At 39.9% G+C, this 19,531-nt stretch overlaps 1 non-coding gene and 1 pseudogene across 1 annotated transcript; both read left to right on the top strand.

Annotated features, from left to right (window-relative positions):
* Positions 1 to 7,497: 7,497 nt before the first annotated feature.
* LOC125998697 (40S ribosomal protein SA-like) lies at positions 7,498 to 8,628 on the top strand (annotated as a pseudogene).
* Positions 8,629 to 13,292: 4,664 nt separating this feature from the next.
* On the top strand, positions 13,293 to 13,425 carry LOC125999772 (small nucleolar RNA SNORA51). The gene has a single exon (XR_007492243.1). It is a non-coding gene; the product is annotated as a small nucleolar RNA SNORA51 (small nucleolar RNA).
* Positions 13,426 to 19,531: the final 6,106 nt, after the last annotated feature.

Raw genomic sequence — 19,531 nt, 5'->3', positions numbered from 1 at the left:
TCGTCCAGTTCAAGGTTTTTGCATCCTTCTCCTGCCTTTCACTGTGCACTCACCTTTTTTCATGGTCTCTACATGTCAAACAAATTGCTCTCACCTTTTGCCCAAGTTGCTTCTGGCTTACTTCAGCTTAAAATATTTCCCTAGCAGGGGTCTCAAACTCGCGGCCCTCGGGCCACAAACGGCCCTCCTTACAACATTTTGTGGCCCTGCTCTAGAGGAATATTTTTTGTTTTGTTTTGTTTTAGTTGTTTGGGTCACACCCCCCAATATTTAAGGCTTAATACTGACTTTGCACTCAAGGATCACCCCGACTTTGCCTCCTGTGGCCCCAGGTAAATTGAGTTTGAGACCCCTGCTTGACTGCCCCTAACTTCACAGATACTCTGTTGTATTGGGGGCAGTGTTCAGGACTTCAGTGTCCCTCTGTGCTCAGGAAAAAGGCATCTGACGATTCAACCTGAGTCCACTCCCCAAACACGTCCATTGTCACTTTTAACTGATTTTTCTTATTACTTTCAGACCAAAAATGTAGAAGTGTGTTTTGGGGCCACTTCTGATTCAGCAGTTAGCAATTGCTTTCAAGAGAGTGCTGGAGGACCATGCAGTGTTGGGTATTTTTTTAAGTGTTGGATATCTTACCTTGGCCTCCCACATGCAATTGAGCTCTAGTCATCAGATGTGCTTTTTTTGTTGTTGTACCCCAACCTGACTTTCCAGTCATCATCAGCCAGTCTGCACCACGATGCTCTAGTAACCTTTCTATTCCAGGGACTGCTCTTGAGAGAAGGCTACAGGGGAGTGGGATAAGGGTTGGCATCAGACACTCATCAAACCACCTTCTGCACACATACTAACTCATAAGCACCCGTTGCAGTTGGTTCACTCAGAAACAAGCAGTATTGCAGCTAATAGTTGGGAGTTGATGCTAAAAAAAAGTCTGTGCAGCCACTTCGGTCCAGAGACTGTGCACCTCCTTCAGGGTCTCTAGACCCCAACTGTGCATATTCACCTTGGTTCTGGAAGCTCAATAGAGCCCCTCTTCACACTTGAACCTTGACCCTTGCAATCCCTGAGCCAGCAGCAATCTAATCTGATTTAGTGGCAGTAGCAATGGCAGCCTTTATCCCAGCTGTTGCCTCACCTGGCATCTGCCTTCTGGAGTAAGGCCGAGAAGCTGGCAGATGCCACAATGTCCAAACACACTAATTGGGTACCTACAACCCACTGCACCTGGAGATAAGTACCTCTGGAGGCCCAAGCAGCAGTACAGCAAGACCTTTCTGTTCCCACAGATTAGCTAAGCCCCAGTGGAGGCCAAGAAAGAGGTCCCAAGTCAGCAGGCAGGTAGTAATACTGCTGGTCTTTTTCTTTTCCATTTTGCAGTGCCAGGGCTTAAAGCCAGAACTATGCACATGCAAGTCCACATTTGGCCATGCACTGGCCATTTGTAAGAGGTTTAACACAAAAGCCCTAAGAATTTTCTTAATTTTCCTGCAAACCTTTAGACCTCAAAAATACTATTGCCATGGGGTTAAACCATTATAGGGCCAGAGAGCATGGCCAGACTACATGCTTTGTAGGCAGGAAGACAGGGCTTCATCTTTCCCATTCTCTATAATCTTTTGAACACCCTTGAGCAACTTCCAAGCATCAAGTGAGAATAGTTCCTGAGAACTTCTGGATGTGGATCACAACAACAATAACCCCTCACCACCACCACACAGACTGTAAAATAACAAGCGGTTAGAAATGCACAGATCTCAGGCTGAGTAATAGTAGTGCAAGGTTAAGGTGCCAATTGAACAGATCTTGGCCATCACACAGGGTTCCCCTAATCACTGCCATGTTTACTCCTGAGCCAAGTAATAGAAGGAAGAGAAGGAGGGATGGAGGGAGGAGGGAAAGATGGAGGAGGAAGGAGGGAAAGAGAGAGGAAGGAAGGGAAAGAGGAAGGATGGGAAAGAGGGAGGAAGGAGGGAGAGAGGAAGTAAGGAGGGAGAGGGAGGAAGAAGGGAAGGATAGAGAAAGAATGAAGAAAGGAAGGGAGAAATGGAGAAAGAAAGGGAGGTAGGAGGGAAGGGAGGGAGGCAGGGAGGAAGGGAGTGAGAGAGGAAGGAAGAAAGATAGAAAAAAGGAAGGAAGAAAGGGAGAAAGGAAGGGAGGAAGAAATGAAAGGAGGGAGGGAAGAAGGAAGGATGAAAGAAAGGGAGGGAGGGAGGAAGGAAGAAAGGAAGGGAGGAAGGAAGAAAGGGAGGGAGGTAAAAGGGAGGAAGGAAGAAAGAAATGGAGGGAGGGTGGGAGGAAGGAAGGAAAATAGAAAGGAAGGAAGGGAGGGAAGGAGGAAAAAGAGAGGAAGGAAGATAGGAAGGAAGAAAGGAAGGGAGGAAGGAAGAAAGGGAGGGAGGTAAATTGGGAGGAAGGAAGGAAGAAATGAAGAGATGGTGGGAGGAAGGAAGATATAAAGGAAGGAAGAAAGGGAGGGAAGGAGGAATAAGAGAGGAAGGAAGATAGGAAGGAAGATAGGAAGGAAGGAAGGAAGGAAGGAAGGAAGGGGAAGGGAGGGATGGAGGAAGAAAGGGAGGGAGGGAGGGATGGAGTAAGAAAGGAAGGAAGTGAGGGAAGAAGGGAGAAAGGAAGGGATGGAGTAAGGGAGGAAGTAAGGGAGGGAGGGAGGAAGGAAGCAAGAGTGGATGGAGGAAGGGAGAAAGGAAGGGTGGAGTAAGGAAGGGAGCAAGGAAGGAAGAAAGGGAGGGAGGAATGAAGGAAAATAGGAAGGGAGGGAGGGAGTGAGGGAAGAAGGGAGGGAGGAATGAAGGAAGGGAGGGAAGTATAAAGGGAGGAAGGAAGGAAGAAATGGAGGGAGGGTGGGTGGAAGGAAAGAAGATAGAAAGGAAGGAAGGAAGGGAGGGAAGGAGGAAGAAAGGGAGGAAGGAATATAGGAAGGTAGAGAGAAAGGAAGGAGGTAAGAAAGGAAGGGAGGAAGGAAGGAGGGGAGGGAGGAAGGCAAGAAGGAAAGAAGGAAGCGATGGAGTAAGGGAGGAAGGGAGGGAGAGAGGTAGGAAGGAAGAAAGGGAGGGAGGGAGGAAAGGAGGGAGGAAGGAAGGAAGCGAGGGAGAAGGAAGGGAAGAAGGAAGATAGGAAGGAGGGGAGGGAGGAATGGAGGAAGGAAGGAGGGGAGGGAGGAAGGCAGGAAGGGAAGAAGGAAGGGATGGAGTAAGGGAGGAAGGAAGGATGAATGAAAGGAAGGAGGAAGGAAGGGATGGAGTACGGAAGGAAGGAAGGGAGGGAGGATAAGGTTGGAAGGAAGGGATGATGTAAGGAAGGAAGGGAGGGAGGGAGGGATAGAGGCAGAGAGGAAGGAAGAAAGGGAGTAATGGAGGAAGAAAGAAAGGGAGAGAGGAAGGATGGAAAAAAGGGAGAGAGAAAGGATGGAAGGAAGGAGGAGAGGAAGGATGGAAGGAAGGGAGGGAGGAAGGAAGGGATGGAGTAAGGAAGGATGGAAGGAAGGAAGGGAGGATGGGATGGAGTAAGGAAGGATGGAAAGAAGGGAGGGAGGAGGGTCATGTGGAAGCTCTTTTTCTACTGTCACAATTTACATTGGTCCTAGTTGGATTTATTTTTCCCTGGTTATTTATGATGCAGCATGCAGATAGATATTTTATTAATTAATTAATCTCAAAGGTATGTTTCTATCATTTTAATTTATTTATTTTAATTTTCATTTAGGCTCCATGATTTGCAATACTGATCATAATAAATTCAGACATATAATTTTCCAACTCCATACCCACTTCTAGTGTTGGCATTTCCCAACCAATGTCCCAAGTTCCCCTTCTATTCTTTCAACCTCATCCTCTTAGCAAACTCATTTTCATTTTAAATACGATAGTATTGAAACTTATGGATTTCATGTGCCCAATTACTTCACAATTCTACCACTATGACCAGTGTCTTTATACTACTTTAAGCCTGCCTCATCATTCCCACTACCTATACCTCCTTGGCATTCTTTTTTTGTTTTTGTTTTTGTTTTTGGATCACATACGGCAGCGCTCAGTGATTACTCCTGGCTCTACACTCAGAAATCGCTCCTGAAAGGCTCAGGGGAGCACATGGGATGCCAGGATTCTAACCACCGTCCTTTTGCATGCAAGGCAAACGCCTTACCTCCATGTTAACTCTCCAGCCCCGGCATTCTTGATTTTGTAATCTGAGGCCAAAGATGTGCAGTCATTCGATACATTCCATTTCCTTCATTTAACTTGACATCCTCTAGCCTCATCCACGTTGCAACAAACTATGATTTAATATTTTCTAATAATTGCATAATATTTCATTTGCATATATACCACATCTTCTTTGTTCACTCATCTGTCATTTGACATTTGGATTATTTTTGTATCCTGGCTGTTGTCCTCAGAATTGCAATTAACACAGGTGTGCATATAGGTTTTTTAATTAATATTTTGTGTTCATGGTTTAGTTATTGAGAAGTGAAATCCTTGGGTCATATGGAAGCTCTAGTCATATTTTTTGAGACATGCCCATACTGTTTTCCCCAGCGACTGAACCAAATGGCATTTCCATGAATAATAAATGAGGGTTGTTTTTCACCATATTTCTGCCAACATTGATTGTTTCCAGTCTTTTTGATATATGTTACTTTCACTGGCATGAGATGATAACTCATTGTTGTTTTGATTTGTACTTCCCTGAAAATAAGTGACAATGAAGATGTATTCATTTGCCTGTTGACCTACATATGTCCTTTTCAGTGAATATCTGTTCATCTCTTCTCCCCATATTTTGGTGAGATAATTTGTTTTATGTTGCTGAGGTTTGCGAGGCTTTTGTATATTTTGGATATTATCACTTTAATTGATTATACAGATATTTGAATGTTTTGAAGAGAAAATTAACTGTGGAAGTGTTGTAGGAACCAAAATAGTGTTAATGGAATTTAATGTCTACCTAGGTATTATATGAATTTTTCTCTAGATGGGCCAGAAAATGTTCTGACTTGTTTAAACTTCTAGTGCTATTTTAGAATTTCTCTTTGAATCATTTTACACATTTTATATTTTTATTGCACTAGGTCTTTTGGGGGAGACTTTTTGCCTACATTCTCTGAGGAAGTAGATTCATGCCTAAAATATGTTTGTATTTGTATATACCAGCTATTATATCATTTTGCCTACTTACTTGTTTGTTCCTTTCTAAAAGTGGAGCCTAGGATTTCAGTGCCAATACAATACAAATTGTTAAATTATATTCTCTAAACTTGGAAGTTTTCCTCTTCTTCTATTGTTTTAGAGCTAAGTATACTCTATTGTTCTAATTTTTTATTCTCGTCAGTTGTTTAGCAAGAAGTTCCTTTGTGCTTTCATGTACTCTATCATTAATCCCAAATATGTGTTTGTCAGCAAATATTATACATATACATCTTAATAATATTCCACATATATGGAATGCTTGCAACACATCAGGAATAGATAAGAGACTTAACTTTTCATAATTTTTTTGTTTTGGGGCCACACATGGTGATACTCAGTGGTTACTCCTGGCTATGCACTCAAAAATCGCCCTTGGCTTGGGGGACCACATGGGATGTCAGGGGATTGAACCATGGTCCTTCCTAGGCTAGTGCTGGCTAGGCAGACACCTTGCCACTTGTGCCACCATTCTGGCCCACTTTTCATATTTTTAAAAGGAAGTAATAGGAAGAAAAATATAGTTTCTTTTTGTGGATCTTATTGTAAATATTTTTATCTCAAATTGGCTTAAGTTGATAGGATTTTTATTTGCATATGGATTTTGTGTTGTGTGGTTGTTTCCATAGTGCATAACATTCAGCCAGGAACAGAATTTAAAAGAATTTAATATTTGCTTGACTTTAGAGTTATACTCTGATAGCCATCATCAATAATATCAATTGATCTATTATTTACTCACATAATCTTGCTAATGTACTGGATTGCACCTATTCACAAGGTATTCTCTTCAGTACTAAAAAAAACTATCATCACTAGGGCCTAAGAGATAGCATGGAGGTGAAGCGTTTGCCTTATATGCAGGTCAGTGGCTCGAATCCCGGCATCCCATATCGTCCCCTGAGCCTGCCAGGAGCGATTTCTGATAGAGGCAGGAGTAACCCCTGAGCGCTGCTTGGTGTGACCCAAAAACCAAAACAAAAAACTATCATCCCTCATACCAGAAGCAGACATAGAAGTGATGACAAAAGAATTATATTTGGCCAAAGTGATAACATAGCAGATAGGGCATTTGCCTTACATGAGGCTAGCCCAGGTTTGATTCCCAGCATTCAGTATGATGCTTGATGTCTCCTGAGCTTGACAAGAGTAATTTCTATGTTCAAAAACAGAGTAACTCCTGAGTGCTCTCACGTGTAACTCCAACATCAAAAACAAAAAACAAACAAACAAACAAATATATATATATGATCCAGCAACACCACTCTTAAGGATATAGCATAGCTTGGAACTCATAAACACAATGCAGAAAGGCTCTCTGTTCCTATATTCATTGCAGCACTATGTACAATAGGCAAAATTTGGAAACATCTCAAGTTCTTGAGAATAGATTAATGGCTAAAGAAACTATGGTACATCTACACAATGGAATGCTTTGCAATGATTAGGAAAAACAAAGTTTGCTTAAACATGGATAGATATGGAGAATATGATACTGAGTGAAATGAGTCAGAGGGGGAGAGATAGATATTGAATGATGACTTATTTGTGGGTTATATAAAAAAGAAAGGACAGATGGTAATCATATCTATAGAAAATAGAGACAAGGACCAGGAGGGCCTGTCCATGGTAGGAAGCTTGCCACAATAGTGGAGCAGTGCAGTTTGGGTAGAAAATGATATGACAATGGTATGGCTGATCACTCCGGGTAAGAACTGGATGCTAATGGAGATAAAATTATATGCATGGTACCTTTTCATTAAAGTGCAAACCACAGTACCTAAAAGAAAGAGAGATAAGTAAAATGTCTACCCAATAGGCAGGTAGAAAGGAGAATGGGAGGGAAATTGTGGACATTTTTGGTGGAAAGTATATACTAGAGAAGGGTGGTGGATATTGTATTACTGAAACCCAATCATAAACAACTTTGTAACCACAGTATTTAAATAAAGTATTTATTTAATTTAAAGATTATATATTTGTATACATAATGAACATAGATGTCAATATAATAAAAACAATTTTATTAAACCAACTCCAACAATATATCAAAAAATCCAGACGTCCTTGCCATAGTATGAGACAAGTTAAAGGTCATAAGGAAATACAAATTGGGGGGAGAGGGTCCTGGAGCGAGCTATTGCTATTTTCAACTGACATGATACTATACTTAGAAAATCCTAAAGATTATGACTAAAAGAACAATTAGAGCTTTCTGTGCTACCCAGCAAGGGATCCATACAACTTTGTTTTCCATTCCAGTTGAAACTTAAAGGGAAATTTTACAATGTCAGGTGTCCTTGATGTCCTGCAAATGAAGGAGGAGGGTATCGTCAAATTCCTTGCCATAGGTGCCCACTTAGGTGGCACTAACCTGGACTTCCAGATGGAACAATACATCTACAAAGGAAAAGTGATGGTATCTATATCATAAATTTGAAGAAAACCTGGGAGAAGTTTCTGCTGGCAGCTCGTGCCATTGTTGCCATTGAAAACTCAGCTGATGTCAGTGTTAATCTTCCAGGAATACTGGCCAGAGAGCTGTGCTGAAGTTTGCTACTGCCACTGGAGCCACATCAATCACTGGCCTCTTCGCACCTGGAACTTTCACTAAACAAATCCAGGCAGCTTTCCAGGAGCTGAGACTTTTGGTGCTTGCTGGTCCCAGGGCTGACCACCTGCCCCTCACCGAGGCATCTTATGTTAATTTGCTTACAATTGCTCTGTGTAACACAGACTCCCCTCTACATTATATGGACATAGACACATGCAACAAGGGATCTCACTCTCTCACGCTGTGGGTATCAGGTGGTGGATGCTAGCCTGGGAAGTTCTGCGAATGTGAGACACAATCTCCCTTGAACACTCATGGGAAGTCATGCCTGATATCTACTTTTATTGTTTGTTTTGGTTTTTATTTGTTTGTTTTGGGCCACACCCAGTAGCCTTCAAGGGTTATTTCTGGCTCTGTGCTCAGAAATCACTCCTGGCAGGCTCAGTAGACCATATGGGATGCTGGGAATGAACCCGGGTCTGTCCCTGGTCGTCCACATAGAAAGGAAATGCCCTACTACTGTGCTATTACTCTAGCCCCTGATCTCTATTTCTATAGAGATCTTGAGGAAATTGAAAAGGAAGAGCAGGCCATTGCTGAGAAGGCTATGATCAAGAAGTAATTTCAGGGCAAATGGACTGCTCCAGCTCCTGAATTCACTGCTACTCAGCCTGAGTTTGCAGACTGGTCTGAAGGGGTGAAGGTGCCTTCTATGCCAATTCAGCACAGTTCAGTTGAATTCAGTTCAGCACAATTCAGTTCTCTACTGAAGATTAGACTACTCAGCCTGCTACAGAAGACTAGTCTGCAGCTCCCACTGCTCAGACTTCTGAATGGGTAGAAACCACTACTGACTGGTCTTAAGCTTTTCTTTCTAGATGGAAATAGGAATAAAGTTCAGCTTGATGGAAAATAAATGAGTTTCTAAGAAAAAAAAGAAAAACTAGAAACATAAATTTGTATAGTAAGATAGCTACAAAAATGAAAGTGCATGACTTAATTGAATTTATACATGAGCACAAATAGTAGAAGAAAAATATTTCAAATCCCATTTAGAATTGCACCTCAAAAAGTAAGTACTTAGGGGCTGGAGAGATAGCATGGAGGTAAGGCGTTTGCCTTGCATACAGAAGGATGGTGGTTTGAATCCCAGCATTCCATATGCCCCCCCTGAGCCTGCCAGGAGCGATTTCTGAGCATAGAGCCAGGAGTAACCCCAGAGTGCTGCCGGGTGTGACCCAAAAATCAAAAAAAAAAAATTAAGTACCTAGAAATCAGTTTAGCTAAAGAGATGTATGCAATATATTTTTAAAAACATCATAAATTACTACTATAAGAATTAAGACACAAGGAAATGGAACCATATCCCCTATTCATGGATAAAAAGAAATAGTATTGTCAAAATGACAATATTACCTAAAGCACTAAACAAATTCAATGAAGTGCCTATAAAAATACCAATGACATTTTTTAAAACATTCCAAATGCTACTGAAATTGATATAGAATTATTTAAAACACCTAAATAGCTGCACGAGTCTTAGTAAAAGAAAAAAAGTTGGGTGACTTTTCCTTTCCTAGCATTAAATTATACTATAAAGCTGTAGTACACAAGACAGTGTAGTAAGGGAGTGAAGACTAATTCTCAGACCAATATGGTAGAATAGAAAACCCAGAGACATTTCATAAAGTACATAAAAGGCTTATTCAATATATGGTGTTGAGGAAAGCCTCTTCAACAAGTGGTTTTGGGAAAATTGGTCAGTCACATGTAAAAATCGAACTTTGACCTTTATTGTACACCACGCATAAAAGTCAATTTAAATGAACAACAAAAGCCTTCTTATAGACATGAATCCATAAATTACATATAGTAAGGAAAACTTAGGCATAACTCTTCATGATAGAGAATATAGAGGCATCTCAATGATTTAATGCCAAGCAAACAGAAGAAAAGATAAGTAGATGGAACGACATCAAATTAAGAAGCTTCTGCAGCTCAAATGAAACAATGACCAAATTATCATAGATTGGGAAGGAACATTTGCCAACCCCTCATCTGACAAAGAGCTAATAATCAAGATACATAAAGCAATTGTAAAACTAAGGAGCAAAACCAAGAAAAATAACCTTCATTAAAAAATGGGGAGGAGAGATCAACGGAAGATTCTTCAAGAATACATACAGATGACCAATCGGTGTATACTCTGCATCCTTTGTCATCAGGTAAATGCCAATCAAAATAACAATGATATATAACCTCATATCAGTGAGACTGACACACACAAAATAGCAATCAGTGCATGTTGGATGTGGAGTAAAAATGTCAACTCATTCAATCTTACAAGATAGACGTTGCAAAATCTAAGAATTGAGTTTTTATAGAACCTCGAAATTGGGGGCCAGAGAGATACCATAACAGTAGGGTTTTTGTCTTGCACCCAGCAGACCCAAGACAGACCTGGGTTCGATTCGTGGCATCCCATATTGTCCCCCATGCTAGGAACAATTTCTGAGCACAGATCCAGGAGTAATCCCTGAATGCTGCTGGGTGTGGCTCCCAAACAAAACAAAACAAAAATAAAAAGAACTTAGAAAATTCTCTTCTGGAAATATACCCCAGGGATTCAAAAACTATTCATAAAACACATGTGCACTCTAAGTTCACTATAGCACTAGTCACAATAACCAAGATTTGGAAACAAGACAATTGTCCAAGAATAGATTAGTGGGTAAAGAAAACTGTGGTATATATACACAATGGAATACTACCCAATGATAAAAATAAAATCATGCTAGTCAATGCTTTGTGGATAGAACTGGGGGATATCATAAGTAAAGTAAACTAGAAGGAAAAGGACAGATACAGAATAAGGTCTCTTATATGAGGGATATAAAAATCATAGTATGGCATTAATAAATGGTCAAATACAACAAAACCTGAGAACTGGTTTACAAAACTAAATTTATCAAGAGCAGGGAGTTAGGGATGGTTAGGAAGGAACCCTGAGACAATGGTTGAGGTTAGTGGACACTAGTAGAGAGTTTGGTATTGAAAGTTAGTATGCATACAATCCTATTACTACCAATATTATAAGTCATGCTACTTCAAGTACAAAAAAAACAAAGCAGGGGGTGGAGAAATAGTATGAAGGTAAAGTGTTTGCCTTCCATGCAGAAGGTCAGTGGTTCAAATCCCGACATCCCATATGGTCCTCGATCCTGCCAGGAGAGATTTCTGAGCATAGAGCCAGGAGTAACCTCTGAGCATACCGGGTGTAACCCAGATACCAAAAATTAAAAAACAAACAAAAAAACAAACAAAAAAAACAAAGCAAACTATCATTAAATTTTTGAAGACAGCTATTTTCCCTACAGAGTCTAGGAAAGTCCTACATATTTGAGTCTATAAGAGAATAATGTTGCTTAACTGACATGAAAAGTCCAAAATAAATTTTTGATAATATGCTAAAGGGAGCCAAATAGTCATTTATTCTATACAAATATTTAACCCTGTCTCTCAAGAGATGTGGTGCAAATATATATTTTGAGCTTTCTGATTCACTCCTAATTCACTGAGCAGTGCTCAGCAGCATTCAATAGTCAAAAAGTACAGGAAATTTGTCATATCCCTAACTTAATTTTTATTTATGTAAGCAACTTTTACAATTTTAATTTATTATAAACGGTAGAATATGTGTGTAGTAATTGTGAAATACATAAAATATTTACAATTAGGTATAGGCTATCAATTAACCTTGATTTCTATTCACAGTGCAAAATTATAAAATTAACAGTCCATATATTAGTAAAGTCCTGATTTTACTTTTGACCTAAATCAAAGAAATGGTAAGTTGGGCATAAATTCTCTATAATTTTGGGCAATTAAAACATACTCCTTAGTCTGAATGAAGATGTTAAGGGAATGGTTTTCAAAGCAAAAATACTTGTTTTTATATATGAGGCAATAGTTTATATTTATAAAAAGGAATATTATTTTGAATGTTTCCTTAATGTGGTTTTAGCTCATTTTTATTTAGGACCAGGTACTATTAAATACTGCTGTTTTCAATTTTAAACAGTGGAGCATTTAGTCAAATTAATCCATATTTCCTATATTTGTTGCAAAAAGAAACAGTTTCCTTACCATGTTAAAATTCGGTAATGCCACCATTTATTAAAAAAATACAGTGTTTTGATTTGCATCTCTCTGATGATTAGTGATGTGGAGCATTTTTTTCATGTGCCTTTTAGCCATTTGTATTTCTTTTTTGTCAAAGTTTCTGTTCATTTCTTCTCGCATTTTTGATGGGGTTAGATGTTTTTTTTTTTTTTTTTTGTAAAGTTCTGTCAGTGCCTTGTATATTTTGGATATTAACCCCTTATCTGATGGGTATTGGGTGAATAGTTTCTCCCACTCAGTGGGTGGCTCTTGTGTTCTGGGCACTATTTCCTTTGAGGTACAGAAGCTTCTCAGCTTAATATAGTCCCATCTATTTATTTCTGCTTTCACTTGTTTGGAGAGTACTGTTTCCTCTTTAAAGATACCTTTAGTCTCAATGTCATGGAGGGTTTGACCTACATGTTGTTCTATATACTTTAAGGTTTCAGGTCTGATATCTAGGTCTTTAATCCATTTGGATTTTACCTTTGTACATGATGTTAACTGGAGGTCTAAATTCGCTTTTTTACAAGTGGCTAGCCAGTTGTGCCAACACCACTTACTGAAGAGGCCTTCTCTGTTCCATTTAGGATTTCTTGCACCTTTATCAGAAAATAGGTGACAGTATATCTGGGGAACATACTCTGAGTACTCAAGCCTGTTCCACAACCTTTGTGGAAAGCAATATGGAGATTCTCCAAAAGCTGGAAGTTGAGTTCCCATACAATCCAGCTATACCACTCCTAGGGATATATTCTAGGAACACAAAAATACAATACAAAAATCACTTTTTCACACCTATATTCATTGCAGGATAGCTTACAATAGCTAGACTCTAGAAACAGCCTAGATGCCCCTCAATAGATGAATGGTTAAAGAAACTATGGTACATATACACATATGGCTGGAATATTATGCAGCCATCAGAAGAGATGAAGTCATAAAATTTTCCTATACATGCATGTATATGGAATCTATTATGTTGAGTGAAATAAGTCAGAGGGAAAGAGATAAACACAGAATGGTTTCACTCATCTATAGGTTTTGAGAAAAATGAAAAACATTTGTGTAATGATTCTCAGAGACAAAATAGAGGAGGACTGGAAGTTCCAGCTCCTGACATGAAGCTCACCACAGGGATTATTTAGTGCAGTCACAGAAATAATTACACTGAAAACTATTATAACAAAATGTGACTGAATGAGGGAAGTAGAAAGCCTGTCTAGAGTACAGGCCTGTGTGGAGTGTGGAGGAAGGACACTTGGGATTTTGGTCATGGAAATGTTGCACTGGTGAAGGATTTTATATATATAAATATATATTATATAATATATATATTAAAATCAAAAAAAGAAAAGAAAAGATAAGGCCTCCCAAATCTCACCACAGGCTGTGTTCTTTACACTGAATGTATAGAAAGAGGAGGTACAGTAAATGCACCTCATATACACCTCAACCCAGGCCCTTTGCCTGGTCTGTATTGTGAATTGGGGGACAAAAAATACAGTGGTTATTTTTTGGTTTGGACCACATCCAGTGGTGTTCAGTGGTTACCCCCATAGATCTGCATTCAGAAATCACTCCTGGTAGGCTCAGGGGACCCTGCAGGATACCAGGGATTAAACCCAGGTCAGCTGCGTATAAGGCAAACAGCCTACCTGCTGTATTATTGACCTGGTCCCCAATAAAATCTTGCCAAGATTTTTATTAGTTTGCCTATTAAGATAGTTCTGGATTGGGCCAGAGCAATAGCACAGTGGTAGGGCATTTGCCTTGCACATGGTCTATCCAGGATAGACTTTGGTTCGATCCCTGGCATCCCATATGGTCCCCCAAGCCAGGGACCTATTTCTGAGCACTTAGCCAGGAGTAACCCCTGAACACTGAGCTTCACAGGATGTGGCCCAAAAAGCAAATAAGAAAAGATAGTTCTGGATTGAGAGGTGAGAACAATAATACATTTAAAAAGCTTTCTTGTAACAAGAGTAGAACTGAAAGAAAACTGCATTGTCATCAACATAGAGCAACTCCGATGAGCATTTCAACAAATCATCTTTTGTATTAATGTTGGAAATTTGAGAATAAAAAAACATGTGTTTTAAAAACCAATGACAGGCAACTTGAAATAATCTGTTGGAGCCAGGGAGATAGTCCACATAACTGGACAGCATATTTTGCCATAGGGGCCACAGCTTCAATTCTCTGCATTGTGCAGTGCTTCAAGCACAGAGCTGGAAGAAGCTACAAGAGCATCAATGGCTGTGGTCCAGAAACAAAAACCTCAATGCCATTTAATCTGTTTTTTTGTAACATGCCCCCACTAGACTCTCTTGTTATCACAGAACTCTGTACATTTGAATAATTTAAACATTTAAAAATACTGTACTTGAAATTTTAATTATAATTTTTCTAGTCTATCTGTGGTGATGGGGGAAATTCCTGAGCCCCATCCCATAGGGACTAAGGCAAAATGTCACAACTGATGCCTAAAACCTACACATATGTGGTACCAGGAATTTGAACCAGGATTTCTGTCACCAGAGCTGTATACAATATAAGCACTTTTCTTACTGTACTTGTATTTCCTGAGTACATGTTTACTAAACTATTTTTACTTTTATAAAAACCCATTTAGAATGTGAAGAATTAGAATAATCTATTTAGAATATGAAGAATGTGTTAACGGGATGTTAGATGAACTGTTTGCATGTAACTTGTCTGAGATCACATGATATTAAGTACCAATAGCCTCCCATTCCCAAATTAGGAAAAAACTGCCTATGAAGGATTTGTAAAGGAGGTATGCAAATACCTTTGCTAACTGCTTTAGTATATAAATAAGTAGCAATTGTAGAAACAGAAGTATTAGAGAACGAATTTCTTAGGGGAGTTTGGGAACCATTTTCTTTTACTCCTAATGACAACCAGATTATAAATAATAAAACAAACTTCAAGAAGAGCCGAATCAGGGAAAATAAGTTCTTTCTCCTCTTCTTCCTCCCTAGTGGGGGGAATACTTAATAGATTTTGCTCATGACTCTTTCCTATTATTCATGGACTTGAAATTTGAGTCATTTTGTTCTATTTTAATAACAATGATTATTGTTTTTGTTTGTTTGTTTTGGGGACCACACCTGGTGACGTTCAGGGGCTACTCTTTGTTATGCACTCAGAAATCGCTCCTGTCTTGGGGGACCATATGGGACGCCGGGGGATCGAACTGTGGTCTGTCAAGTTGTTCTTGATCAAGTACTCACAGTTGCAACTTTCCTTCTCTGTCTTCATTCACTGAGATTTTATTAGGCTTCTCTTCTTTCTCCTTTTCTTTCTTTCTCTTCTTTTAAACTTTATTTGTTGATCAATTGGTTGATTGGTTGTTGGGCCACACCCAGCGATTACTCCTAGCTCTGCACTCAGAAAAAGCCCCTGGAAGACTGGGGGATTATATGGGTGCCTAGAATTGAACCGGGTTTCTCAGGGGTCGGGCCACATGCAAGGCAAATGCCCTCCCACTGTGCTATCTCTCTGGACCTCTTCTTTGTTTCTTTCTCTCTCACTCTTTCCTTTCTTTCTTTTCCCTTCTTTCTGTCTTTTTCTTTTCTTTCTTCCTTTCTTGGTTTCTTTCTTTCTTCCTTTCTTGATTTCTTTCTTCTTTCTTTCTTTCTTTCTTTCTTTCTTTCTTTCTTTCTTTCTTTCTTTCTTTCTTTCTTTCTTTCTTTCTTTCTTTCTTTCTTTCTTTCTTTCTTTCTTTCTTTCTTTCTTTCTTTCTTTCTTCCTTCCTTCCTTCCTTCCTTCCTTCCTTCCTTCCTTCCTTCCTTCCTTCCTTCCTTCCTTCCTTCCTTCCTTCCTTCCTTCCTTCCTTCCTTCCTTCCTTCCTTCCTTCCTTCCTTCCTTCCTTCCTTCCTTCCTTCCTTTCTTTCTTTCTTTCTTTCTTTCTTTCTTTCTTTCTTTCTTTCTTTCTTTCTTTCTTTCTTTCTTTCTTTCTTTCTTTCTTTCTTTCTTTCTTCCTTTCTTTCTTCCTTTCTTTCTTTTCAGTCTTTTTACCCAGACCTGGCATTGCTCAGGGTTTACATTTGTCTGTGCATTTAGGGATCATTAAAGGATCATTATTCAAGGATCATATAATGCATAGAGGATACAATGCAGATCAGCTAAGTACAAGGCAAGCACCCTGCCCACTATACTATCTCTCTGGATGATGCATCTATTCTCCTTCCTATAGGACCCTAATATCTGCTTGTTTCAGAATATTAGCAACCACGAAAAGGAACTTACTCTTTTATTAGCTTTTCCTGTCAAATCCCATTGGTCATTTTCATTTGCTAGTCCTTGCCCTCTATTTATTGGACTTCCATGGAAACTTCACTGCATAGACATGATTGATTATATCTTTGGCCATTGGCAATGGAACTCAATCTTTTACTCCTCTCCTTTGGTGGGAAGGGAGGCGTGAATGTTCTAACCCTATAATCACAAGCCAAGTCAATTAGAAACCAGTCCTAATCATTAAGTTACCTTAGGGCTTATAAAAGTCAAGCTTTTAGCTTTTACTCTTGTCACAAGATTTGCCACGAGTTTTATGAGTTCTGAGCTAGGCAGCACATAAAACAAACATATGAGAAATACATTAATGTTATATCTGGTCATTCATATTTATATTTATTGTAAATCACAATATCATAATGTGAAGAATGGGCTTTCTAGAAATTATCTGTAGGTCTCATGAGGTATATTGTAGACAGGTGATTAAGGAAAGAGGAATAAGAACATTAAAATATGTGATATATGAGACAGAGCAAAGAGGAGAGTTGTCTGAAGTAGATATTCTGTAGATAAGCAGTTTGGGGAGTTTATGTGTCCAGTTCAAATGTAGTGGGGGAAATGGACAATAGAAGAAAGTATAGTTTTGCGTTTAAAAACCAGTTGCTTTAGACTAGGGCTTATAACTCTTTGCGTTGAGGCAGCAAAAACATCATAATCCCTTATAAGCTCATTAAATATACCTTTTTCTTGGCAGTTTTGACCAAAGTTCTATAATGATTAGTTGTCATTGACCCATGTTAATTCAAATACTTATCTCTGATTCAAATGCTTATTTGTTGTAGACTGAGAGACAAAAAAAAGTTTTACTGACCAGAGCTAGGTCATGTGCACATTCTTAGGGAGAAGAACAGCTTCATATAAATCATATATTCTGTAAGTGGGGAGGGGAGTTTCTTCCTTAGCAATATGGATGCCACTTAGAAGTAATGATGTTTACCTGACAACTGTGATCTGGTAGCTGCCTTTAGTTTTCTCTCTCTTTTTTTTTTTTTTTGGTTTTTGGGTCACACCGGGCATTGCTCAGGGGTTACTCCTGGCTGTCTGCTCAGAAATAGCTCCTGGCAGGCACAGGGGACCATATGGGACACTGGGATTCGAACCAACCACCTTTGGTCCTGGATCAGCCGTTTGCAATGCAAACGCCGCTGTGCTATCTCTCCGGGCCCAGTTTTCTCTTTTTTTAATATATTTTTATTTAAGTAACATGATCATAGTTGGATTACAGTCATAACCGGAACAACCCCTTCACCAGTGTAACATTACTTCCTCCCCCATCCCATCGCCTGCCTGTATTCGAGACAGGTATTCTACTACAGTTATTTGTTTTTAAGTTCAGTAAGTTGTATTTTTTTCCTTAAAGGATAAGAGTAAAAAAATATAATAAAGGTGTGATAGTGGCAATCGCCGTTGTTTGCATAGGTACAGAAAAATGGGGAAAATGGAAAAAATCCTTGACCTGATTACAAAAAGGCCTCACCACAGAAGTTTATTGACATAAGACCGATTCTGGGTTCCAGGACACCAGTCCGTCCAACTCGAGTCATTCTCAAGGTCCTGGTGAAACTTTTTCACACTTTAGTTATTGTTGGTATCAGATTCTTACATTTAAAGACTCTGGATTCTGTGCATTTCTTTCATCGATGTCAGGCTGATGTGGAGCATCCTCTAGTTTCAGCATACCATTCAATGCGAAGCAATCTGCCCTGCATGCAGACTGTTGCTGAGTCGTCTGGGTGTTGGGAGCACTCTTTGGAGTAAGTCAATACCAAAGCAGTGGTAGGTCTTCCCTGGTAGAGGCTTGGATCCTGGTAATGTTATAGACAATTGTGGTTGTTTCCATAGATGATATCCATTGTTCAGGTGTGTATGGGCGATGCCCATTCTTCTGAGGCCTGAGCCAAATCATTATGCCAATGTTCAGGGTAAAAGGCCTAATTACATTACCAAATTTGTGTTCCCATCTCTATTAGATAAGAACTTGTTTGCATATGTATTATTTCCCATTTTAATGTGCCTATGCAAAAGAGGAGCAATGCCACAAGATATTGTTGGTGCATCTGGGGGCCGACGAATAAAGTCCAACATTCTCCATAACTTGGTTCAAACATGAAATCTATACAGAGATTCTCTTCTACCAGTATTGCTTATAAAACAGATCTCAAAGGGGGAAAATCAAACAATCAAATAACAAATCCAGTAGGCAAAGTTGTCACTATATGAGGATATTCGAAAAGAGTTATAGATGTTTAGGGAATACATCTGAGATATACAAAGGAGATACATGTGACCCTTTTATGGTTTAAAAATAGTCAAGAGGGAGGGGAGTGTTTCCGAGACACCACTTTGGTCTGTGATTTGGACAAGTGAAGAGAGCATGGAGCCATGTCCTCCCCTTGTTGCCTGCTGAAGCTTCTGACTCCCCGAGAGGCGTTTGCTTCCTAATTGCTGGAAGTTGTAAGTTCAGCAGTCCCTTCCCAGCCCCTTGCAGGGACAAGGAAGCCTGGGGTCTCTTTTAAATTGCACCTCACCGGAACACACTTGCTGGGACCCTAAGCAGTTGTCCATGAATAACCCCGGGGACAGGGAGGAAGGAGAGAAGAGTTTGTGGGGGGCAGCTGAGGCTGCACCTTCACTTTAACTTGGCCAAAAAGCCTACAGCATGGAACCTTGCCATGACACTTTGCCTGCTGAAGCTTCAGGCTCCACCAAAAAAATTACTGTGAAAGATATGTAATCCACCTTGGCCAAAACAAAAATCATTAGTACAGAAAGATGGTTAAATGTGGGGTAACAAGAGCCAGGAGTGAGGGAGTAAAGGTATAAAATGAGTGCCTGCACGGCATTCAGATAATGACAAGCAGATGAAAAACAATTAAATCCATATATAACCCCCGAGCGGTTTCACAATGAACAGGTTTAATAAGAAAAATACCCTGGTAAGTCCTAATGCCAGAACCTATTGTGTTGCTATTCCCACTTCACTGCCTTGCCCAGCCATGTGGCCAGGCAAAGCCCTGGAGTACTGGAGGAAGGAGGTAGTGAGGGGTGACCCATGTCCAGCACCCCTTCCTATGCCTGGTTACAGAGGCCTTTGGCATAGTGGAGGGCTGCCAAACGCCATGCTGGCAGGACCTCCCGGCTCAGCTCCCAGGAAGGAAAGAGATCCTTCCGGAGCCAGAAGGCCAGAAGGTCAGAGCCCCCACCCCAGACCCTCCCTTTGGAGCCGGGAGGGAAATGGGGAAAGCCTAGGAAAACCAATAAACTCCTCCAAGGGACCCACCTC

Source organism: Suncus etruscus, chromosome X, assembly GCF_024139225.1.
Source record: "Suncus etruscus isolate mSunEtr1 chromosome X, mSunEtr1.pri.cur, whole genome shotgun sequence".
NCBI classification, from domain to species: Eukaryota; Metazoa; Chordata; class Mammalia; order Eulipotyphla; family Soricidae; genus Suncus; species Suncus etruscus.
Note: the sequence above shows the minus strand (reverse complement) of the source record. Positions and strands in the feature narration are given on the sequence as shown.